This window comes from Ornithorhynchus anatinus, chromosome 3 (assembly GCF_004115215.2).
Source record: "Ornithorhynchus anatinus isolate Pmale09 chromosome 3, mOrnAna1.pri.v4, whole genome shotgun sequence".
In the NCBI taxonomy this organism is placed as follows: domain Eukaryota; kingdom Metazoa; phylum Chordata; class Mammalia; order Monotremata; family Ornithorhynchidae; genus Ornithorhynchus; species Ornithorhynchus anatinus.
In genome coordinates this window covers 95,521,590-95,548,419 of record NC_041730.1, presented here as the reverse complement: position 1 = coordinate 95,548,419, position 26,830 = coordinate 95,521,590, and the positions used below count along the sequence as shown (strand labels likewise).

The 26,830-nt window shown below is 42.4% G+C and overlaps 1 protein-coding gene and 1 non-coding gene across 2 annotated transcripts in view; both read right to left on the bottom strand.

The window, feature by feature from the left end:
• BICC1 (BicC family RNA binding protein 1) overlaps positions 1-26,830 on the bottom strand; it is a 284,059-nt gene that overhangs the window by 128,316 nt on the left and 128,913 nt on the right. The window lies entirely within an intron of this gene.
• Positions 23,996-24,123, bottom strand: LOC114810524. The gene has a single exon (XR_003758223.1). It is a non-coding gene; the product is annotated as a U6atac minor spliceosomal RNA (small nuclear RNA).

Here is a 26,830-nt window from a genome sequence, read left to right as displayed (position 1 = left end):
ATTCTTGTCAGCTACTGGAAAAGAATTCCAGGAAGGACAGGTTAATCATGTGCTTGGTATTTTGGGCAAAGATAAAAGCTAATGAAAAATGGATCTGTATTCCAAAAATAACCAGAACTACAGATAGAAAATTAATAAAAATTCCATCCCTTGCAAACCTAAATGCTAGCATTCAATCATAATGTTTCCAAAAGTTAAGAAATTTAGAGTTCTTACTCTATTCATTTCATTATCCAAATCAACACTTTCTAAACTTACAATTTCCAAACTGGCATATTATGTGGAAAGTGAACATTCCAGCCAAAACTTAGCACCCTACATACTCAGCAGAGATTCGTGATGAAGTCTCTTGTCGTAAACGGCAGAGGATCCTTCATTAAGGAACGATCCTGTCATGAAAATGTCTAATGATGTTGGTATTTGTTAAGCGCTTACTATGTGCCGAGCACTGTTCTAAGCGCTGGGGTAGACACAGGGGAATCAGGTTGTCCCACGTGGGGCTCACAGTCTTCATCCCCATTTTACAGATGAGGTAACTAAGGCACAGAGAAGTTAAGTGACTTGCCCAAAGTCACACAGCTGACAAGTGGCCGAGCCGGGATTCAAACCTAGAGCCTGTGTGAAGGAACTGATTACAAAGGTTGTGGGTTGCCAATAGCATTTAGAGAAGCAGCATGGCCTAGTGGATAGAGTATGGTCCTGGAAGTCAAAAGGTCATGAGTTCTAATCTCGGCTCTGTCACATGTCTGCTGCGTGAGCTTGGGCAAGTCACTTCACTTCTCTGGACCTCAATTACCTCATCTGTAAAATGGGATTAAGACTGTGAACCCCACGTGGGACAGGGATTGTGTCCAACCTGAGTAGCCTGTAACTACTCGAGTTTAGAACAGTGCTTGGCACATAGTAAGCACTTAAGTGCCATAATTATTTATCATTATTATTATTATTATTATTATCTAATCCCTGACAATTATCTTGCCCGGGGGAAGGGGGGGGCAAGGAATGCAATAAGAGAGTGCATCCTATTGCAAAGTCTCCATGAAGTCTCATGCAGGGCCCATGCTGGGCCAAAGCACTCTAAACCAGAAGGAAGTTTCCAGTATTGGTCCCTCACCAGCAGCTGCACGTGGATGGCATAAGTTTCTAAATTTCTACACTTCAGTTTGACAAAAAATCAGATTTAAGCAGCATGGCCTAGTGGATAGAGCACAGACCTGGCAGTCAGAGGACCTGTGTTCTAATCCCGGCTCCTCCACTTGTCTTCTATGTGACCCTGGGCAAGTTACTTCACTTTTCTGTGCTTCAGTGACCTCATCTGCAAAATGGGGATTCAGACTGTGAGCCCCATGTGGGACAGAGACTATAACCAGTCTGAAGTTTTTGTATCTACCACAGTGCTTAGTACAGTGCCTGGCACATAGTAAGCACTTAAATACCAGAATAATAACTATTATTATTATGATTATTGCCACACTAGCCTGGCACTGCCTCTGAAAGCCTGGGTAGTGGAGAGGAATGAAGAGCCGGCACAGAAACCATGGAGAAATGACTTTTAAAACTGTGATATCGACATAGGGGAGAAAGTTTAAAAAGAGGGAGGGGGGGAGTGGAAACACCTGGGAGTATGAGAGGGGAATCAATCAGTCATATTTACTGAACAGTAACTGTTTGTAGAGCACAGTAAGGGCTTCAGAAAGAACAATATAACTCTGCCCACAACCAGCTGACAGTTACTAGGTAGGATGTTCCCTGATTATCAGGTGGAGTCATCAAAGGTGGTTAGCAGGCATTAACAGGCCATTTAAATTAACCCCAAACCTCAGCTGATTGAATACACACTGCTAAGTAATTTTCCGAAAAGTATGGCAACTGATCTTGATTTAGGATCCAGTAGCCATACTCTCCCAAGTGTTTAGTACAGTGATCTGCAGATGGAAAGCACTCAATAAATTAAAATTGATTGCATATAACACTGTCCCTATAAGAAAATTGGTTCTCACAATACTTAAAATGCAATTTTCAGGAACAAACTGTGTTATAAATCTAAAGACTTCTTGTATGGGAAGGTAGGGGTAGCCACAAATGTCAGGTTCTCAGATTTTCTGTTTGGTATAATTCTGAAAAACCTAACTATTACAAAATGATGTCTTAAAATAAATCTTCTGCCCAAATATAATTTTCTGCTTAAGAGAAACATGTGAAGAGGATTAGATATCATCTGGTCCTTTTAGGACAGACTCCAACACTGAGGTAGATACAGGGTATTTGGTTTGCAATGCTTGTGAATGAATGAATGTATTTGATCTTAACATTTACAGACAATATCAGGTATGTAGTAAATTTGGCCAAATGTGGAAACAGAATGTCCACTGTACTCTAAATGTGCTTAAAAAAATTAAATCACTTCCAATGGGAATTTATTCCGAATGTCTTTGAAATCAATAAAAAAATGACCATCATCAACTAAAGAATGTTGCGGATGTCATTTTTAAAATTTAACACACATGAAATTTTCTAGGCTGACTGATTTGGAGGGTCAAGTGCTTTGATGAAGGCTCAATTAGCCTAGTGGCCAGAGCATGAGCCTGGGAGTCAGAAGAACTTGGGTTCTAATCCTGACTCCACCACTTCTTTGTTGTGTGACCTTGGGAAAGTCACTTCTCTGTGCCTCAGCTACCTCATCTGTAAAATGGGGATTAAGACTATGAGCCCCCTGTAGGACATGGACTGTGTCCAACCCGATTAGCCTGTATCTACCCCAGGCCTTAGTACAGTGCCTGGCACACAGTAAGCACTTAACTAATACCACAATTTTCATTATTATTATGGGAAAGGCAGACAAGTATAACAGAGGGCTGAAACCACCCTGGTTTCTTACAAACAACACTAAGAAATTTCATATGGAAGTAGAATTAATGCATGCAAGGTGATGAAGTATATGTTATTCGAACAGTTTTTGAAATAACTTCAAAAAATAAAAAAAGACAAATCTAATTTTTTTTTTAAAAAAAAAAGCAATTTGAGTACTAAGGACAAAAGAACATGGTGTATTGCAGACTCAGGTTCATGAATCAACATGCAATTCTCTTGCATAAACTCAAACGTTTGAGGGACATACTTACTGTAGCTGGAAAATTTTAATTGAGAGTCCAAACACATCTATCATTTTTTTGTTGCATGGAATCTGATACGTGTCCTAAAACAGCCTAACAGGATTCCTTACTAGGCCATCTGTTAGCTTGAACTCAACTGCTCAAAGTTTCACAATCTTTGAGAACTCTTCAAGAAAAAGGAGGTTTATTAATTACTCACGTAAACACCCAGCTTCCCTCTGGAGCCTCAGCAGAAGAAGGGAGAGAGACAAGCTGAATGAGTCCAAGCCAGTTCCTCCCTCCCCACTATATTTCAACTCTTCTCCAATCTGATCTGGAAGTCTCAATTCTCCACTTTTAGATTCAGAATACTATGGATGGTAAACATGTGAGCATGAGGGAGGCAGCCAACTTTGTTTTATATGATCTTTCAGATAGATCGTAAACTGGAATGCTCTCCCTCTTCAGCTATGCCCACCCCCACATTTCATATCAAGATCTCCACATGACCTATGCCCTTGAGTCTTCATCCCCTAAAACCTGGGGTACAGCAATTCTCCCCCCACCCCCGGTAGCACTTACATAGCCTGAATTCTGTTGCTAACCACTCCCTGCCATTTATTTTAGTACCCTTGTTCCCTGGGTAGACTGTGAGCTCCTTAAGAGAAGGGATCATATCTCCTGACTCTGCTGTGCTCTTCCACACAGTGCTCTACTCAGAGTAAGTGCTCAATAAATATTGCTGATCGTCATGGGTTAAATGTCCATTTGTAGACAATCCCCAAAATCATAGCAAGAATGCTTTCCAAAATGTAATCTGAATTGCAGATATCAAGAAGATCATCAGATCAATAAATATCTCTGCACTGTTTCAAACTGCTGACAGCAATGACATCCTCTCCTAAAAGCACATAAGCTGAAATAAAATGTTCGACCCTGAATCTGATCAATGATTAGAATCATTAGTAATTGCTGAAACCCAGTAGCTAAAGTAACAACCAGTCACTGTAGTTGCTATTGTTTGAAGATGAAACACACAGCATTTTGGCAAATGATCTCAGGGAAAAGGGGCTGATTTGCGTGGTCAGTTATCTTTCCTTTATAATAATGTTTAATACAATAATGTTTGATACAAAGGAATAGAAAGATAATCATATGTGCAAACTAATCTAAGTAAAGAATAGTAACTCCTATAGAGACTAAGGACAGCTGTTGGACAGGTGGAGCTCTGATAGAGGAACCACTCTTAAACAGAGTGGGTTTTTATGAGAGTTTTGTAAATGGGGATAACTGTAGCCTGGGGGATTGGAAGAGAGATGGTGTGAGCAAAAGGTGGGAGGCAGGGGCTCGTGGGGAGAGACTGAGAATAGGACAGAGTGAAAAGGACAGGAATGAAGGCTACGGATACAGTGGGAAAAAAATGTAGATAGGAGGGAGAGAGCTGATGGGATGCCAATATTCTACAGATGCCAATATTCTACACTTCTTTCTAGTTAATAATAATTGCAGTATTTCATAAGTGCTTACTATCTGTCAAGTACTATACTAAGTGCTCGGGTAGATAATACATACAAGATAATCACATCAGACACAGTCTTTATCCCACATTGAGCTCAGAGTGTAAGTAAGAGGGAGAACAGGTATTTAATCCCCACTTTACTTGTGGGGAACAGAGGCACAGAGAAGACTTGCCCAAAGTCACACAGCAGTCAACTGACAGAGGCAGAATTAGAACCCAGGTCCTCTGACTCGCAGACCCTTGCTCTTTCCACTAGGCCGTGCTGGTTCTCCAATGCAAAGTGACATTATTGCTGTAATAGACTGAAAGCTTACTGTGGGTAGGGAATGTGTGTTATATTGTTATATTATACTCTTCCAAGCATTTAGTACAGTACTCTGCATACCACAAGTGAACAATAAATGCGATTGACAATCTGGACAAAACACAACAGAAGCAATAGGGAATATTCTTTCAGCAACATGAGTCTGTTTTGAGATGCATTTTGCTATCACCATCATCAACAATATCATCAATGGCTTTTATTGAATGCTTACTATGTGCAGAGCCCTATTAATTTGTACTGAATCAACTGTTACTATTACATTAACAGTCCCACAAAATTAGGTTTTCCAAGAACATAACTATTACTTTGTAACTGAAATGAGTGAATCTTCTTCAGAGTCTTTCCTGATAAGGAGTTGAATAGAACACTGTGGTAACAGCTACAGAATACATCCTTCAGGTATGGGTTAGATAAAGAAGCTAGGCGTTTCCAATGTGTGGTATACTTGAAAAGATTATACTCTATCTGAAGATGCACCGGAAAACACTGATTTAGCACACCATCTACATCTTCAGATAGAGCATAATCTTTTCAAATAAACCACACAATGTAAACATCTAGTTATCAAAACTCTAGGTCAGCAAGCTATGGGTTTCATTCCTTGAATCTGTCAAATTGCAGTGCAGTGAGTGGGTTTTTCCGACTTGCCAAAGATGGGTATATCTTATCTGGTTCTTCTTGTACCAAGAAAGAAGAATCAGTGTTAGAAAAGAATGTACCTTCCTCTAAAGTCTTGGCTAGAACTGTTGAGGTGAGATAGTGCAGATAACCTAAGGCAAGAGGTTCTGAGTTGTTGATGTCACCTCAGCTCCAAGTGGGATAAATATCAGCACATTCCAGAGGAAGTTGAAAGATAGCAAGTTGTCTTCATTGAAAATCATCTGCCCGCAATGCCAGAGGTAAGAATAGTTCACAGCTGCCCTTCCTAATAACCGCAAGCTCATTATGGGCAGGGAATGTGTCCGTTTATTGTTACACTGTACTTTCCCATGGCTTAGTATAGTGCTCCACACACAGTAAGTGCTCAATAAATATAACTGAATGAATGAGTGAATAACAATTCACTATAACAGGCCTGAGAGTCAGGGGATGCCAGTTGCCCGTTATGTGACCTTGAGCAACTTAAATTCTCTGTATTTCAGTTTCTTCATCTGTAAAATGGGAATTCAATACCTATTTCCTTTCTATTTATACTGTGAACCCTATATGGGACAGGGACCTGATTAACTTATATCTACTTCTGCATTTAGAAGAGTTCTTGACATGTAGTAAGCACTTAGCAAGTAGCATAACAATAACAACAATAATGATAGTACTTATTAAGGAATTACTATTTGCCAAGTACGGTGCTTAATACTGGAGTAGGTATAGAATAAACAAATTGAACATAGTTCTTTTCCCACTCAGGATTCACACTTCAAAGGGGAAAGAGAACAGGCATCATGCCCATTTTACAGATGGGGAAATTGAGGCATAGAGAAGTAAAGTGACTTCCCCAAAGTCACAGAACCAGGGAATGGTGGAGCTAAGGCTAGAACTTGGGTTTCCTAACTCCTAGACAATCAATCAATCGTATATATTGAGCATTTACTATGTGCAGAGCACCGTATTAAGTGTTTGGGAGAGTACAATACAACAAAATTAGCAGACGTTCCCTGCCCTATGTTCTTTCCACAAGGAAATGCTTAGATCAAATATATGGGTGCTAACCTTATTTCCCCTCCTTAAATCCTTTGTTGCCTACTTTATGATTATGCCACTAATCAGCATCACTACTAAAAGAGAAGCAGAGAAAGGGAGGATTCACTTTCTTAGTTGGCATCCCTCAAGGTTCAGTCCTAAACCCTTTAAACGTCCACTCTCAGGGAGCTCAGCAACCCACAATTTTTAAACAGAAAAATAGTATTGTTGTTGCTGCTGTCATAGTAATAGTAGAAGTAGTGTTGTGGTAAAGGAATGTGTCTACCAGATCCGATATATTGTTCTCACCCAAGCACTCAGCACAGTGCTTTGCACCCAATTACTGCTCAATAAATATGATCGATTGATTGGCAGGTCATATAAAACACACTGCAGTAAGCCCTTGGGAAAATAAAACAGAAGCATAAGACACATTCCCTGTCCACAAGGAACTTACACTCTAATGGGGGAGACAGATGTTAAAGCATGTATAAATAGTGAAATTGGAATGAATGAATGTACAGTTGAATGTACAAATATGCACAAGGGCCTAGAATGGCTATTTGATACAATTTGTGGTTTTGGGAATTAATAAGGGAAATCTTGTTGGAGAAGGTGGGCTTCAAGAGGTGCTTTGAAGGTGGGGATGTCTGAGATCTGATAGATGTGGGGAGGTCTGAGGTCTGATGGATTGGGGTAGGAAGAGAAGGGGAATTACAAGCTGGGGGAAAGCGAGGCCGAGACTCTCATGCAAGCTCCTCAGCACTTCATCCACCTTATGTAGCAGTGATGGCATTCATTAAGCATGTCTGTATTTTTTATTTCAATCAATGGGTTTACCAACTCTGTTTTATTGTATTCCCCCAAGCGCACGGTACAGAGCTCTGCACACAGTAAGTGCTCAATAAATATCATTGATTGAGCTCTTATTTACACATTTTAGCCTGGTGTTTTTTTCTACGCACATGTACTTTTTGACAGGGCCGGAATAAAACTCCCTGGGGCTGTAGATTTATTCACTGCCAGGCCCCTGCTGAAGCTTCATTATTATTATTATTATTACTGTTAATAATAATATTAGTACTAGTTAAGCATTTAATATGTGCCGAACATCGTTCTAAGCCCTGAGGTAGATACAAGATAATCAGGTAAAACAGTCTGCCCCACATGGGACTCACAATATAAGAAGTAGGAAGAACAGGTATTTAATCCCCATTTAGCACATGAGGAAATTGATGCAAGTTAATAGACTTGCACAAGGTTACCTAGCAGGCAGGTGGTGATGCCCACATTTGAATCCAGGTCAAACAGGTGAACAGCCACGTTGGTGGATTCCTGGAATCAGAGGACCTGGATTCTAACTCCAGCTTTTCCACTTGCCTTCTGTGTGACCTTGGGCAAGTCGTTTAACTTCTCTGTGCCTCAGTATCCTCAACTGAAGAATGGTGATTAAGTTCCCGTTCCCCTTCCTACTTAAACTGTGAGCTCCATGTGAGACAAACACTGTATCCAGCCTAATTAACTTTATCTACTCCATGCTTAGAAGAATGCTTGACACAATGCTTAACAAATACCCTTAAATTTTTGTTTTCAAAAAGGTCTCCTGACTCCCAGGCCTGTTCCCTTCCACTAGGCTAATGTGCTTCTCCCTTAAGTTTGATCCCTCCCTGAACTCCCTTCCTTTTGAGCTCGCCAGATTGCTGCCGCTCAGCTCCATGGAATTGTTTAGGCTCCGGCCTGGCAATCAAATCTCAACTGCTGCCCCTCTATGCCCACCCACTCACTGGAGAGTGCCTGCCTCAGTTGGCATGTGGCTGGGAAGTCAATGGGGGAGCAGAAGCTCTATTGAGAGGAAAGAGGGAGGCCCAGGCGACAGCATTCCCTAACAGAATCAACTTTCACCAACGAGGATCCAAACCCAGCTCTGTATCTCTCACTCCTGCTCATACACACTCACTGTAATTAAGTGACTTGACGAAGGATACACAGCAGGCAAATGGAGGAGCCAGGATTAGAACCCAGGTTTCCTGATACCCAGACTCTGATCTTTCCACTGGGCCACACTGCTTCTTTCCACTGGACCGCACTGCAGCTTTGCCTATTGGTTTTGTTCTGTTGTCTGTCTCCCCGCTTAGACTGTGAGCCCGTTGTTGGGCAGGGATTGTTTCTATCTGTTGCCGAATTGTACATTCCAAGCTCTTAATACAGTGCTTTGCACATAGGAAGCGCTCAATAAATACGATTGAATGAATGAATGCTTCTGGCATCCATTCAACTGGGACCTTCCTGCTTCAGCCATCCGCTCTGCTTCCGTGGAGGGGTTGATACTGTGAGGAACCGAGTGGATGGTTAACAGTATAGGTACAGTACAGAGAAGCAGAGGGATCTCGTGGATAGAGCATATGCCCGGGAGTCAGAAGGACCTGAGTTCTAATCCTGCCTCCACCACTTTGCTGCAAGACACTTAACTTCTTTGTGCCTCAGTAACCTCATCTTTAAAATGGAGATTACTACTGTGAGCCCCATGTGGGACATGGAGTCTGTCCAACCTCATTAGCTTGTATATACCCAAGCGCTTAGTATAAGTGCTTGGCACACAGTAAGCGTTTAACAAATACCATTTAAAAAAAAATACAGGTGTGCCATAGAAAGTTATCTGAAACTCTTTTGCTCTCCACTGCAGCTCCTAGCTGATGCCCCTCGAGCAGCACTGAACTGCAAAGAAAGCCAACTGGAAGATGTCCAGGAAAACTTGGCTAAATGTTAGCCAAAGCGGCTCAAAAGGGAGCAGCGTGTAAATGGAGAATTCCCCAGTTATTTCCTTGATCAACAAGATTTTGGAAGCAATTTGTAAAAACACTGCCAGTCTATCAAACTGACCACATCATTCAACATTTAATACCAGCTGTCTCTGGGAAAAAAAAAACCCACTAAAATGAATCAAATTCCACCGTATCATAAATTAATGAAACTACCATGTTCTTTACAGATCCCTGTTAGGCTTTCATATGCCCTAAGAAACTACAAATGTCATATTTCTAATACTACAGACTGTATTATTATGCCTTTGTAAATCTTTCACCTTTCCATTATTAATTGTATTCCGTTTCATGGCCCAGGAATCTTGGACACTTCATTTGTACTGGGTCAGACGTTCAAAATTCAAGCTAGATTTCCCTCTCCACCACGGCTGAGTGAAGCAACCAGTAATTGCTACCACCTCCCCTCTGCACCACAGAGGGCCTGTGTTCTCAACATGCCGTGTGCGTGCTGGGCCCTGGGGATATAAGCTGCGGCTGTGTTCCCGGGATCCCCCTTTCCAAGCAGCCATGATGCTATCCCGGGAACCAGCACCGGCTCTCCTCCGTGTCACTGAGGACACCCCATTCCTTCCATCCACCTCCCTGGCAGGAAACAGAAAAATACCTATAAAGGAAGTGAACCCTGGGGGGACTGGTGGCTGCTGAAGCAGCTGATGTAGCTACGGGAGTGCCTTGGACTCGGAGGCACAAGGAGCCTGAAATCCTTCTCTAGCCACAGCACCCTATTAATTTGGGTTTCAAGCAGTGTGGCCTAGAGGAAAGGGTACAGGTTTGGGAGTCAGAGGATGTGGCAGCATGGCTCAGTGGAAAGAGCACGGGCTTGGGAGTCAGAGGTCATGGGTTCAAATCCCGGCTCTGCCACTTGTCAGCTGTGTGACTGTGGGCAAGTCACTTCGCTTCTCTGGGCCTCAGTTACCTCATCTGGAAAATGGAGATTAAGACTGTGAACCTCATATGGGACAACCTGATTACCCTGTACCTACCCCAGTGTTTAGAACAGTGCTCTGCACATAGTAAGCGTTTAACAAATACCAACATTATTATTATTAATCCTGGCTCCACACGTCTGCTGTGTGACCTTGGGCAAATCATTTCACTTTTCTGTGCCTCAGTTACCTCATCTGTAAAATGGGGATTAAGACAGAGAGCCCTCTGTGGGACAGGGACTGTGTCCAACTTGATTATCTCCCCCGCACTTAGAACAGTGCTTGTCACATAGTAAGTGCTTAAAAGATACCACAGTTTATATCATTATTATTATAATTGTCTTTTATGCAGTTTTAGTGTTTTGTTTCATCGCTCCTTTCCTACGTGCCATCAATCCCTTCTTCCCACTTTCTTTCTCATATTGTAAGCGGGCCTTGAGGGCCAGGGGCTGTGTCTAATTTCCACCCACAAACTCTTTCTCAGTTCTTAATACAGAGCTCTGCATATAAGCACACAGAACTCTGCATATAATAAGCACTTAATAAATACAGCTACTATTACTACTAAGTTTTATTTGGGTAGTGAACTAGACTGTATGCCTCTTGTGGGCAAGGATCATTTCTACTAACCCTATTGTATTTTACTCTTCCAAGGGCTTAGGACAGTGCTCTGCACACTGAAAGCACTCAATAAATATCATTGAATACATTGGTTACTTTAAGATGAGACTGATCAAGGTTTCAAGTATGGCATCTCTTTTTTTATTTATATCTTATAATAGGGCTCAGTTACCCATCAACTAATATCAATTATTTCTATCATCCAGGTCTTGATTACCACAACCTCAACATGTAGCAGTAAGCCTATGAAGCATGCAGATGCTCTGCTACACAAGACCAGAAAAGGGTCAGGAGACTGGGATTTTTAAACCCATAAAAAAATTTGTCTCTAAGTTTTATGGGAGTGATGCTGATCATAGAGGATCAAAATAAAATGGAGATGGTCTTAAATTAAAGCAGGAAAATAATTCAGTTAGTCATGAGGAAGAATAGAGAAGCAGCATGGCATAGTGAATAGAGCATGGGCCTGGGAGTCACAAGGTCATGGGTTCTAATTCTGCTCAGCCACTTGTCTGCTGCATGACATTGGGCAAGTCACAACTTCTATGTGTCTCAGTTACCTCATCTGTAAAATGGGGATTCAGACTGTGAGTCTTATATGGGACGGAGACTGTGTCCAACTCAATTTGTGTACACTCCAGCACTTAGTACAGCGCCTGGCACATAGTAAGGGCTTAACAAATATCACAATTATCATTATTTTCAACCATCTGGAAGGAATGCACAGAACAGATTCCAAAAGGAGCCTATAGAGTCTCAATCCTTGAAAATCTTTAACAAAAGAATACCCATCTGCATTGGTTCATTATTTAACTGCTCAGAGCCTGGGTGTTAAACTTTATGACTGCTTGTTTCAGTCAATCAGTGGCATTTATTGAACACTAAGCACTTCTTTATGGTACTTATAAAGCTCCTACCATATGTTAAGTGTTAGTGTAGACACAAGATAATTAGCTTCAAACATGCCCACGTCTCCCCCATCCTAAAAAAACCCGCTCTTGACCCCACTTCCCCCTCCAGTTATCGTCCTATCTCCCTACTACCCTTCCTTTCCAAAATCCTAGAACGAGTCGTCTACAATCGATGCCTAGAATTCCTTAACTCCCATTCTCTCCTAGACCCCCTCCAATCTGGCTTCCGTCCCCTCCACTCTACCGACACTGCTCTCTCTAAGGTCACCCATGACCTCCTTCTTGCCAGATCCAATGGCTCCTACTCCATTCTGATCCTCCTTGACCTCTCTGCTGCCTTTGACACTGTCGACCATCCCCTCCTCCTCCATACCTTATCTCACCTTGGCTTCACGGACTCTGTCCTCTCCTGGTTCTCCTCTTACCTCTCTGGCCGATCATTCTCGGTCTCCTACGCTGGAGCCTCCTCCTCCCCCTCCCATCCTTTAACTGTTGGAGTTCCTCAAGGGTCAGTTCTTGGCCCTCTTCTGTTCTCCATTTACACTCGCTCCCTCGGTGAACTCATCCGCTCTCACGGCTTTGACTACCATCTCTACGCAGATGACACGCAGATCTACATCTCCGCCCCTGTCCTCTCCCCCTCCCTTCAGGCTCGCATCTCCTCCTGCCTCCGGGACGTCTCCACCTGGATGTCGGCCCGCCACCTAAAACTCAACATGAGCAAGACTGAGCTCCTCATCTTCCCTCCCAAACCCGGTCCGCTCCCAGACTTCTCTATCACCGTGGATGGCACGACCATCCTTCCCGTCCCACAGGCCCGCAATCTCGGTGTCATCCTTGACTCGTCCCTCTCGTTCACCCCACACATCCTATCCGTTACCAAGACCTGCCGGTTTCACCTCTACAATATCGCCAAGATCCGCCCTTTCCTCTCCACCCAAACGGCTACCTTACTATTACGGGCTCTCGTTATATCCCGGCTAGACTACTGTGTCAGCCTTCTCTCTGACCTCCCTTCCTCCTCTCTCGCCCTGCTCCGGTCTATTCTTCACTCCGCTGCCCGGCTCATCTTCCTGCAGAAACGATCTGGGCGTGTCACTCCCCTTCTTAAACAACTCCAGTGGTTGCCTATCGACCTCCGCTCCAAACAAAAACTCCTCACTCTAGGCTTCAAGGCTCTCCATCACCTTGCCCCTTCCTACCTCTCCTCCCTTCTCTCTTTCTACCGCCCACCCCGCACGCTCCGCTCCTCTGCCGCCCACCTCCTCACCGTCCCTCGGTCTCGCCTATCCCGCCGTCGACCCCCGGGTCACGTCCTCCCGCGGTCCCGGAACGCCCTCCCTCCTCACCTCCGCCAAACTGATTCTCTTTCCCTCTTCAAAACCCTACTTAAAAATCACCTCCTCCAAGAGGCGTTCCCAGACTGAGCTCCTCTTCCCCTTCTACTCCCTCTGCCATCCCCCCTTTACCTCTCCGCAGCTAAAGCCTCATTTTCCCCTTTTCCCTCTGCTCCTCCACCTCTCCCTTCCCATCCCCACAGCACTGTACTCGTCCGCTCAACTGTATATATTTTCGTTACCCTTAGAGAAGCAGCGTGGCTCAGTGGAAAGAGCACGGGCTTTGAAGTCAGAGTTCATGGGTTCGAATCCCGGCTCGGCCACTTGTCTGCTGTGTGACTTTGGGCAAGTCACTTAACTTCTCTGTGCCTCAGTTCCCTCATCTGTAAAATGGGGATTAAGACTGTGAGCCCCACGTGGGACAACCTGATTCCCCTGTGTCTACCCCAGCGCTTAGAACAGTGCTTGGCACATAGTAAGCACTTAACAAATACCAACATTATTATTATTATTATTTATTTTGTTAATGAATTGTACATTGCCTTGATTCTATTTAGTTGCCATTGTTTTTACGAGATGTTCTTCCCCTTGACGCTGTTTAGTGCCATTGTTCTTGTCTGTCCGTCTCCCCCGATTAGACTGTAAGCCCGTCAAACGGCAGGGACTGTCTCTATCTGTTGCCGACTTGTTCATCCCAAGTGCTTAGTACAGTGCTCTGCACATAGTAAGCGCTCAATAAATACTATTGAATGAAAGATAATGCATGGTCTCTTTCCTACATGGGTTCATAGCTGCCCCAAATCACATAGCTTTTAGGTGGGAAAGCTGTACTTAGAACCCATGCCCCTTGATTCACAGTCCCATAACCCTTCTTCTTGGCCATTCTGCCTTAAATCCCTTCCAGCTCAGTGATTCCAGGATTAAAATTCAGAATATTGCAGATTTATGAACTTGAACCCATGGTTTCAATTGATAAAGCTAAACATTTACTTCAATCCAAACAAATTAACAAAAATCTCCGTACAATGAAACCCAGATGAAACAATTTAACAAGAATACCGTTAATAAACACAACCAGAGGAATTTAGCTTGAGCTTAGAGATGGGAATCCTGCCTACAGTAACCTTGTTCTACTGGCTTTCAATCTACCTTCAACAATCTACAGGTGTTTTATTTTATTAAAAGTCAGTAGTTACATTACAGCTTCGCACTCTGTTCTCTTTGAGAGACGTCTGCAACTAACAAACTGCGGCCAAGGATGTTTGGCAAAAGTTAGTGGAAAGACACGCTTAGGAAGGGTTGGGGTTCAATATAGCAACATACCCACACCAGACATTTAGGCCAACGTTGTGTGGCAAGTGGGAAGAAAAAAAATCCACTCAGTGTTACCAAGTTACAGTCATTCAAGTAAGCCATTGTCTAAATTGGGTTATAAAACCCCTAAAACAAGGACGACACCTCGACACCTCCACACCTGCTTCGTACACTAACCTGGTAATAATAATTACGGTATTTGTTAAGTCCTTACTATGTGCCAGGCACTGTACTAAATCCTGGGGTGGATACAAGTAAATTGGTTTGAACATAGTCCCTGTTCCACGTGGGGCTCATAATCTCAATCCCCATTTTAAAGATGAAGTAACTGAGACACAGAGAAGTGGCCTAATGGATATATGGAATCTTATATGGGACATGGACTATGTCTAACTTTACTGGCTTGAAATTACCCCAGCACTTAGAACAGTGCCTGGAACAGAATAAAAGCTTAACAAATACTGTTATACACACACACACACACACACACACACACACGCACGCACACACACATACACAAACTCCATTAAGGTGTCTATTTATTTAAAATAATTTAAAGGCTCTGTTTGCTCCTAGTTGACTAGATGTCAATTGTTTTTTTTAACTATTCGAGTGTTCCATACCAGTTTTTTGCCTTCCCTAGCCCACAGGGATATTTTGAGAACACAAATTAGATCAATACGTATGAGCACTTTGTAAAATAAAGTGTATACAAAGGTAAGGCATTATTATTTCCACCCTCTGCATTTTGTATCAATGAGATTTTTTGTTTCCAGTGGAGCATACATGTATAAAAATGAACACACATGCATTTGGTTCTCAGTTCCAAGGCTGAAGCCCCAGAGAGACTAACTCAATCACAGACATACAACAAGGATGCTAAATTTCGATGCAATCGCAAATGAAAAATGGTGGACGAGCCTAGGTCTCATCAGGTCTGAGGAGATGCGCATATGCAGTGCTCATCAATCAATCAATCAATTGTATTTATTGAGCACTTACTCTGTGCAAAGCACTGTACTAACTGCTTGGGAGAGTACAATATAACCGAGTTGCTAGACTCTTTCCCTGCCCACAATAAGGTGCCTAGTGGATACAGCACAAGACTGGGAGTCATAAGGACATAAATTCTAATCCCAGATCTCCCAATTTGCTGTGTGACCTTGGGCAAGTTACTTAACTTCTCTGTGCCTCAGTTACCTCATCTGTACAATGGGGATTGAGATTGGGAGTCTCACATGGGACATAGACTGTGTCCAACCTGATTAGTTTGTACCTGCCCCAGCGCTTAGAAAAGTGCCTGGCACATAGTAAGTGCTTAACAAATACCATTTTTTAAAAAATGAGCTTAGAGTCTAGAAGGAGTCTCATGAATTTTAGCACCAGGTGGTTGGCCAACTAGTCTGTCCTGAAGTGAGTGATGTTTAGGGATTGTTGACTCCCTCCTCCCTATATTGGGGAGAGCCATGAGGGAGATACGGATATTGCCATCGCCTCCGGCCAACATTGAGTGATCATCACTATTGTCCTGCCTGTCTTCAGTATCGCGATTAACAGTCTCCAGCCACAACCTCTGGCTGCTTCCGTCATCCCTTGCACCTTGCTGGACTTTTGCCAGGAAGATTTCAGTCCCAGAACCCATACGAAGGAATCGACTGAGCTGCTGAGGGTTTGTGTTATATTCCTGCTGGGGTACAGAGTAAAAGGGAGTACGCCAACAGGAGTACAGCCCAAAGTGCCCATGAGTGTTTCATATGGGGACCCTATTCATGGCCCAAATGACCGCAGTACAGGGTCGAGGCTGTCCCGTTAGTACCGCAAGCCCACAGTCATTGTGCCTCTCACCATCCGTATTTACCAGCCATTTTTAGGATTCCCACTGAGCCCATCTACTTTGCAAAATGGCCTGAGTGGTTGTGCTGTCACAGCTTCATCTTCTAGGGATGAAATGTGGCACAGTCTTTAGGGGAGCAATCAGATACATATGTATATATATATATATATATATATATGCTAAATGTCATATATGAGTGTGTGTATGTGTATATACATATATATGACTGTGTATATATATTAGAAGAAGCATGGTCTTAGTGGCAAGAGCACAGGCTGAGGAGTCAGAGGACGTGGGTTCTAATCTCGGCTCCACCACTTGTCTGCTATGTGACCTTGGGCAAGTCACTTCACTTTTCTGTGCCTCAGTTACATTATCTGCAAAATGCGGACTGTGAGTCCCACGTGGGACAACGTGACTACCTTGAATCTACCCCAGCACTTAGAATAGTACTTGGCACATATTAAGTGCTTAATAAATACCATCATTATTATTATATACACATATACGTGCATATACTATATCTGTATATATAATTTATGTATATTCTACATATAGATATGTGTGCATGTATATGTGTGTATGTGTATATACATGTGTATGTATGTGCATATATACATGTGTGTGTGTGTGTGTGTGTGTGTGTGTGTGTGTTTTCAATTACTCTTCCCCCTTCAAAGCCTTACTGGAGGCACATCTCTAAGGGGCCTTCCCAGATTAATAATAATAATAATAATAATAATAATGTTGGTATTTGTTAAGCGCTTACTATGTGCCGAGCACTGTTCTAAGCGCTGGGGTAGACAAAGGGGAATCAGGTTGTCCCACGTGGGGCTCACAGTCTTAATCCCCATTTTATAGATGAGGGAACTGAGGCACAGAGAAGTTAAGTGACTTGCCCACAGTCACACAGCTGACAAGTGGCAGAGCTGGGATTTGAACTCATGAGCCCTGACTCCAAAGCCCGTGCTCTTTCCACTATACCCCCACCTTTCCTCATGTCCCATTCCCTTCTGGGTCAGCCAGACTTGCTCTTCCCCTCTCCCAGCCCCACAGCACTTATGCACATATCTGTAATTTATTTATTTGTATTGATGTCTGTCTACCCCGTCTAGACTGTAAGCTTGTTTTGGGCAGGGAATGTGTCTATTGTACTGTACTCTCCCAAGTGCTTAGTACAGTGTTGTGCACACAGCGCTCAATAAATGACTGAATGAATGAATAAATATCTCTATATACAAATATGTAGTATACTGCACCGCCCTTTATGAAACCACTGGAAGATCACTCTTCCAAACTCCCAGATGTCCCCAGACAGTGCAACTTCAGGAGTCCACAACCTAGTGATCTTCATTTATGAATGGGAAGCAGCTTGGCCAAATATCACAATTATTATTAAACGTTACTATAATTTCTCTACAAATCTGCAATCTTCTATGAACAAAATCGAAATCACGCCAGAGACATTTTTAAGCAATCAAGAAAATGCAAAACTGCACACCTATACACACTCACACAAAGGAAAATCCCAATTCAAAACAAGCTACTAACACAAAGAGCAAATTCTAAACTCATTTACCTGGGCTTTATGATATCACTGGTGACCTGACAGAGTACACAGTGCTAACTTCCAACCCCACTTTTTCTCTGAGAGAAACTGTTTTTCAGGAGCAATGGGCATACCAGATATTTTAAATGAGTCACTAACTTTTATATTCTCCTCTGATGTACTTTGGCATAAATTACTGCCCACCTCATAAATACATTCTTCCAACAGATAATCCCTTTGGGTTATATATACATGTGCCAAGCCTATTGGACCATTTCTGAATCCCAAGCAAGGCTATGATTTGTCATCCACATCGCTCTACACATTTGTAAGCTTGGAGTCTTTTCCATCACCACAACAATTTAATGGAGCAGATCAAAGCGGTTTCAACACAAAAAGTTTTTGCCATTAACCAAGTACAGACAGTATCGTTGTGCCTCTGCCGATCCAGTGTATTTTTGTGGTACTAAAAAAACGATTCAGGGCATGCAATAAGGCTCTGCAGCTAATATTTACAGTTCTACTGAATGTTTTAAATTTCCAAAACACCATAACAGTTAACTATATAATTTTTTTCAAATTTTACTAGGGCACCTTTATTTTTTAATCCCTTGTATTTTTCCTAAAAGGGAAATTAATATAATGGTTTCTAAAACTCTTAAAAAATGCAAATGAACTGATTTTACTGAAGAGGCATCTATTGAAGCTACAGGACTGAGTCAAGCAGTGATGCCAACAAGATTATTATAATAAAAAGCAATTTGAGCCTTTCAAACAGACCCTGGCAGAGCAAGCAATTATTTTTTAATGTTTCTTTGAACTTGCTAGATTACTTCTCTGTTCAATTATCCCCTCAGTATGGTGAGTTATGAAATTAAAATTCATTAAATTCAAACAATGTGATTTAGAAAAGTTATTGAAAAACTATCTAAATATCTTTAGAAACTGCATTTCAAAACCCCTTTTTTAATAGAATCCCGGTGAGCACATCATTCAACATGAGTCATTCAATCCACTATTCAAAAAATCAGGCTAAACATAAAAGCAATTTAAAAAGAGCAGCTTTCTAGACTTTTAACCTGTGCCATTCTTGCTTGAGGATATTTGGGAAATTTTGTTTTCTGAAGGATAGGCAAGTTCAATGAAAGGAGCTAATGTAAGGATTTAATCCAAAGTAGGCCAAAAAAAAAAACCCACTTCTGAATAGTTCTAGACTACTGCTAAACCAAACCAAATGCTTAAAGAACATAAATTTGAATGTCTACTTAATTCAAAAAGCATCTTTTCTCATCAGTGACTATTATTCATGACTTCCTTGGACTGGGATAGCCCACAATGCGATCCCATTTTCAAGGAGTGATTTTGTTTCATGAATTGTTGTGTCTTGGGATACATCTGCCCTGATTTGATGGGATAAACATTAAGTGTGTGGCTTGCTAACACATAACTCCCTCAACAAGTTATAAGCTTCTGGGAAACCTTTGTTGCTCATATTCTTTCAATTAAAACATTAGTTCACAATCAGCCCCTTCGGTTTCCTCCTCTGATGTGAGAATAATAATAATAATAATTATGGTATTTGTTATGCACTTACTATAATAATGATGGTATTTGTTAAGCGCTTACTACGTGCAGAGCACTGTTCTAAGCGCCGGGGGATACAAGGTGATCAGGTTGTCCCATGTGGGGCTCACAGTTTTCATCCCCATTTTTCATATGAGGTCACTGAGGCACAAAGAAGTTAAGTGACTTGCCCAAAGTCAAACAGCTGGCAAGCGGCGGAGCCGAGATTAGAACCCACACCCTCTGACTCCCAAGCCCATACTCTTTTTACTAAGCCACGCTGCTGGATCTGGTGGGTAGACAAATCTGCCTGAAAAATCCCTCACCCAGTAATATAATCCCCTCGGGTTTTGAATGTGGGTGGTTGGGTATGGTTGGGTAATAATAATAATGTTGGTATTTGTTAAGCGCTTACTATGTGCAGAGCACTCTTCTAAGCGCTGGGGTAGATACAGGGTCATCAGGTTGTCCCACGTGAGGCTCACAGTCTTAATCCCCATTTTACAGATGAGGTAACTGAGGCACTGAGAAGTTAAGTGACTTGCCCACAGTCACACAGCTGACAAGTGGCGGAGTCGGGATTCGAACCCATGACCTCTGACTTACCTTACCTTCACCACCAATGCCAAAACAGCCTTGGCATACTTAAGAAAGGGAAGAGTAGCTCTGAGAATTCATTCATTTATTCAATCGTATTTACTGAGGGTTACTCTGTGCAGAGCACTGTACTAAGCGCTTGGAAAGTACAATTCGGCAACAAATAGAGACAATCCCTATCCAACAATGGGATCACAGTCTAGAAGGGGGGTGACAGACAACTAAACAAAACAAGTAGACAGGCATCAAGAGCATCAATATAAATAAAATTATAGATAAATACACAATAAAATAAATAGAATTATAAATACATACATATATACATATAAGTGCTATGGGGAGGGGAGGGGGGCAGAGCAGAGGGAGGGAGTTGGGGCGATGGGGAGGGGAGGAGGAGCAGAGGAAAAGGGGGGCTCAGTAGCCACCTCAAGTAGTAAATCTTTGAGGAATTCATCAAATATGAGGATCGCTGTCCATAAAGCCACATTAACGTTGTGTTAGCATTTGATGCTCCTGTTGTTTTCTGGCTATAGTGTCTTTTTTCCTCTGATATACAACTCTATATTTTTCATTCCTTTGGCTTTTCTCCTGATTTTCACAAAAAAGGGGCAAAGACCTCCTCCACCCTTACAAAGTCATTCTGGATATCATACTCAGTGCAGGCTGACCAAATGGGTGAGCAGACGGTGGTGGACAAGGGTAAGCAGAATGACTTTGGGGTGCAGAGAGGGAGTGACAGAAGAGCTGCTGAGTACATCACTGGTTATTGTTGTATTGTACTTTCCCAAGCTTAGTACAGCGCTCTGCACACAGTAACCGCTTAATAAATACGACTGAATTACTGAATGAATAAACTGGGGAGGCGGGAACAGAGCACCAAATGAGGTTGGAAGATTCAGGGAGGGATTCCTTCGGCAACATATATTGATTCTATTTATTTGCTCTTGATTCTATTTATTTGCTTTTGATTCTATTTATTTGCTCTTGATTCTATTTATTTGCTATTGTTTTAATGAAATGTTCATCCCCTTGATTCTATTTATTGCCATTGTTCTTGTCTGTCCGTCTCCCCCGATGAGACTGTAAGCCCATCAAAGGACAGGGACTGTCTCTATCTGTTACCAATTTGTACATTCCAAGCGCTTAATACGATTGAATGAACCAATCGTATTTGTTGAGCGCTTACTGTGTGCAGAGCACTGTACTCAGCATATATTATACATTTTCATTCCCTGAAGTGCTTGACCATCACATCAGTGTGGGTCCTGGAATGGAGCCTAACATTTCATGAATGACCAACATGTCCTAGTGGGTGGAGCATGGGCTTGGGATTCAGAAGGACCTGGGTTCTAATCCTGGCTCAGCTACTTGTCTGCTTTGTGACCTTGGACAAGCCACTTCACTTCTCTGGGCCTCAGTTACCTCATCTGTAAAATGGGGATTAAGACTGTGAATGCCTTGTGGGCCAGGGACTGTGTCCAACCTGATTACCTTGTATCTACCTACCCAGTGATTTGAACAATGCCTTGCACATAGTAAGTGCTTAAATACCATTAGGAAGGAATTTTTAAAAAACACAATCATTTATGATACAACTGAGTTTCACTCCTTGAAAATAATAATAATAATAGTAATAACTGTGGTATAAAACAAGACAAGACAATAACTGTGGTATTAAGCACTTACTATATGCCTAGCACTGGGGTAGTACTGGGGAGAACGCCTCAACAAAATAATAATAATGATGGTATTTGTTAAGTGCTTACTATGTGCTAAGCACTGTTCTAAGCGCTGGGGTAGATACAAGGTAATCAGGTTACCCCATGTGGGGCTCACAGTCTTAATACCCATTTTTATGGATGAGGTAACTGAGGCACAGAGAAGTTAAGTGACTTGCCCAGAGTCACACAGCCAATAAGTGGTGAACCCACACCTCTGACTCCCAAGCCCGTGCTCTTTCCACTAAGCCATGCTGCTTCTCCTGCTTACTATAATAATCTGCACAACACCAGGAATTCAATAAATACTATTGATAATGCTCACACAGGTTCTCTGCGTATCCTGGAGTACTGAAATGGATGAACGGGGTTGGTGGGGGGGGGGGGGGGGCGGAAAGAGGAAGGTTCATGTCTACTAATTCTCTTTGTATTCCCCCAAGTGCTTAAGTGCTTAGTAGAGAGCTTAATAAAGACTATCTACAACTGAGAAACAGCCATACTGGACATTACCCCAAAACATGAAATAAAATAAAATACAAGATGCTGCAACGTTGCACGATTATGGCAAGAAAAGCCGGTGACATCTGTGTGCGTGCAGCTGTTCATGATGAGATTGAGCTTCTGTCTTAATATAGTTTCTATCCCCTCAGGCAGCTCAAATGTGGCTCATGACCCTAGATAGTCAGGCCTTTAAATAAATTCAAGCAACAGGTTCCCTGGATAGTAAAGTCCATTTCATTTGCTATTACGGAAACAACATGAGATTGCTACATAAAGCTGCTACATATTGAGAGATCAAGCATTAGTATGGTTTACAAGAATTTGTGCCAGAATTCTTTAAAAAATTAAAGAAACCAAGTAGGTTACATTGCTTCGGTAATGTCATTCATATTTGTTTCATGCTGCCTAGAAACTATTGGCAGTTTTTGAAAGCACATTCATTTCCAATTTTCCAATGTGCTTTGGATTGTAAATATGTCCCTTTCTTATTTATAATATACCTTATATATATTTCTTTCTTGTTTCATTTATGAGATTTTTCATATACCTCTACTGTATCCTAAAAAGAAACCTAATAATGTTTACCCATTCAAAGCTCTGAATGTGCATTCAAATTCCATTTGACTGTGAACTGTGATCTTAGAATTTTGGGATAAAGGATTTGCATCTGATTTTAAATATATAGATTAATTTGTCTACCTACTCACCTCTAACATAATGTCTGTTTTCAATACTTATTTTGGGTAAAAAGAGATTAGAGATTTTGGGGACATCTGCCTGACATGAAGCTGTTGGGGTTCATCGCATCATGTTAGCAAAGAACCTGCTTGGGTATAGGTACACACTGCTGAAACAACAGATGAGCAGCCCACTGTGACTTTTTGCTTAAAATGAGCTTTTGCAAGAACACAACCTTCAGCTTAAGGAAAAATTGGGTGATTTTTAAAAAATACAATACATAGAGAAGCAGCATGGCTCAGTGGAAAGAGCCCGGGCTTGGGAGTCAGAGGTCATGGGTTTGAATCCCAGCTCTGCCACTTGTCAGCTGTGTGACTGTGGGCAAGTCACTTTACTTCTCTGGGCCTCAGTTCCCCCATCTGTAAAATGGGGATGAAGACTGTGAGCCTCACGGGGGACAACCTGATTAACCTGTATCTTCCCCAGTGCTTAGAACAGTGCTCTGCACATAGTAAGCGCTCTTAACAAATACCAATATTATTATTATTATTGCAAAAGGGAGGATTATGTAAACTATATGAGAGACTGTTTTTAAATTATAAGTTTAACTGGTAAGATATAGGGGAGGCACAGTTAGGATTAAGACTTCTTTTAAGGGTCCGATCATACAAGGGGTGGGCGCCTTTTCAGGGGTGGAGGGGTTGTTTCCATTCCATGCCTTAATCTCTCCCCATTGTCCCAACCTGCTCCCTCTGCTCTACTCCTCTCTCCCTTCTTCCCCCCGTGCCTCCCGGCCCACAGTACTTGGGTATATATATAAGTACACATCTATTATTCTATTTATTTTATTAATGATGTGTATATATCTCTAATTCTATTTATTTATAAAGATGCTACTGATGCATCATTACTGATGCCTGTTTACTTGTTTCAATGTCTGTCTCCCCCTCTTCTAATAATAACAATGGTATTTGTTAAACACTATGTGCCAAGCACTGTTCTAAGCGCCCAAAAACTTGGTTAGATGTCACGATGTAGGTGGCAATACCTTAATCATATATGTGTTGTAAAAGCCACCAGGATCTCTTCCATCCTTCTCAAGAGGAGTGCTAACATTCTCTCCTCTCATACAACATTTAGCTCATTGTGGGCAGGGATTGTTTCTGTTGCTGAGTTGTACTTCCCAAGCGCTTAGGACAGTGCTCTGCACACAATAAGCACTCAATAAATATGATCGAATGAATAAAGGATTTCTGATTCTTGTCAACACGGATTAAATTAAATATTTTTTTCCCAACGTAAAATTTAAAGCAGGAAAATCTTTGTTCTTATCTCATCTCCACAGTGTAAGCTCATTATGAGCAGGAAAAGTGTCCACTAATTCTGTTGTATCGTATGTACTCTCCCAAGTGCTTAGTACAGTGCTCTGAACATAGTAAGCGCTCAATAAATACCAATGATCGACTAATTTGACTGAACATTGCAATATACACCTGCATCTGCCCTCCACCGTCTTCTTAAAAGGAGTCAGCTTGGAATACCTATATATTGTGTGACATTACACATGGCACTTGAGGAGCAGAGATGTTTTCTAGCTTGGTGAGTCCATCTCGGCATTTCTGTGAACAAAGGGAAGACCAATGCAATGAAGGTGGTTACTCCATTACAGATTTGTTTCCAGTAAGTCAATGTTGGCAAAGTCCCACAACTCCGACTTACATGTCGCTTCACCAGACAGTGGGGGCTAGTGTAGAGAGTTCAAGGATGGGAGCCAGAAGGTACGAGCATGTCTCTGGAATGCATGGCATGGGCGCAGAGACTACCCACCCAAACTGCCATCTGGCAAACCGTTGTTCAATCTCTCCATCGACTTGCCAAGGAGGTAGGCTGAATAATGCAGGAACAAACATGTCCACGGTACGCCCTGAATGAGTCCTTTAACTCGGCAGACTGATGTCAACCTCGTGTAAAATGTGTCCCGCCAAATAGGAGCCCGTGCCAAGTGGGATTGGCACCAAAGAAGAAGCATCGTGTCTGCCATAAACACCAGAAGGATCATAAGCTGTGCTCTTACTATACTTAGTGCCAGCCTTTGCAATTCTATGGAGAAAGCTCGCATACCCCGCACCCCAGCTTAGGCAGAGAACAGGCAAGACAGCTCCGGCCCTGACAGTGGAAGTTTAATCAGGGGGCAGCAGCAGACCAAAATCACTACTTGCTGCTGCTATTATCCTCTGTAGAAGTGCAATGGATACTGCTTTTAATCCCCACCTCTTTTACGGTATTTAAGCGCTTACTACTACTGATGATAATTGCGGTATTTGTTAAGCACTTCCTATGTACTAAGCACTGAGGTGGATAGAAGCAAATTGTACAGTGCTCTGCACACAGTAAGCACTCAATAAATATGATTCAATGAATGAGTTAGACACAGTCCCTGTTTCACATGGGGCTCACAGTCTTAATCCCCATTTGACAAATGGGGGAACCGAGGCCCAGAGCAGTGAAACGACTTGCCCAAGGTCACAAAGCAGACAAGTGGTGGAAGTGGAATTATAACCCATGCCTTCTGACTTCCAGGCCTGTGTTCTTTCCACAAGGCCTCGTTGCTTCTCCTGTTCCAAGTGCTGGGATCAGTTCTAATTCCTTGCCATTGGTCTCTCAAGGCATAGCAGCCAAGAGCAGCAGCAGCAGAGTGAAGGCAGCACAGCTTCTACTTCCTCTAATGCCATGATTATGCACGACTTTGGCCCACAACTTCTGTTCATTCATTCATTCAGTTGTCCTTATTGAGCGCTTACTGTGTGCAAAGCACTGTGCTAAGCGAGAGTGCACACTATAATAATACACAGACATGTCCCCTGCCCACAGTGAGTTTACAGTCTAGAGAGGAAGACAGACAGTAATATAAATAAATAATTGGATATCACAACCCTGAGGAGGCCATACCTTACTGTTGTATATGTTAACAACAGTAAGTGCTGGGGTGGACACAAGCAAATCAGGTTGGACACAGCCCTGCCCCGGCTCCTACTAATATTAATAACAATTATGGTACCTGTTAAGGGCTTACTATGTGCCAAGAACTGTTCTAAGCACTGGGGTAGATACAACGTGGTCAGGTTGGACACAGTCCCTGTCCCATATAGGGCTCACACTCTCAATCCTCATTTTACAGATGAGGTAACCGAGGCACAGAGAAGTCTAGTGTCTCTCCCAAAGTCACAGAGCAGACTTGTGGCAGAGCTGGGATTAGAACCCATGACCTTCTGACTCCCAGGCCCGTGCCCTATCCACTAAACCACACTGCTTCTCCTAACTCCTACATACTCCTAACATACTACTCATAACATCCGCAGGTATGCCACGGTCACTTTCACTTCTCAAGGGACCCCATCACTTATTTTCTGGCTTCCCTGAGGTTCACCAGGGCCACAACCCTGATACCCTAGTCCCTGGCAAGCTGTGTTTGGCTTCCAAGAGTCCGTGCTCATCAGGTATGAGGGCAGGAGGGTTGAAATCTGTCAGGTGGTGGAAAATCACAGAGACATTAAAGAGCAGCCAACATTAAACATTAAACAGTATTCATTCAGTCGTATTTATTGAGCACTTACTGTGTGCAGAGCACTGTACTAAGAACTTGGGAGAGTACAATATAACAATAGATACATTACCTGACCGCAATGAGTGTACAATCTAGAGGGTAACCTGACCCAAGAGCACATAGAAGGAGGGAGAATAGGGTGGGAGAAATAATTCACTCATTCAGTCATATTTATTGAGCACTTATTTTGTGCAGACTACTGTACTTACTGCTTGGGATAGTACAATATAACTCTAAAC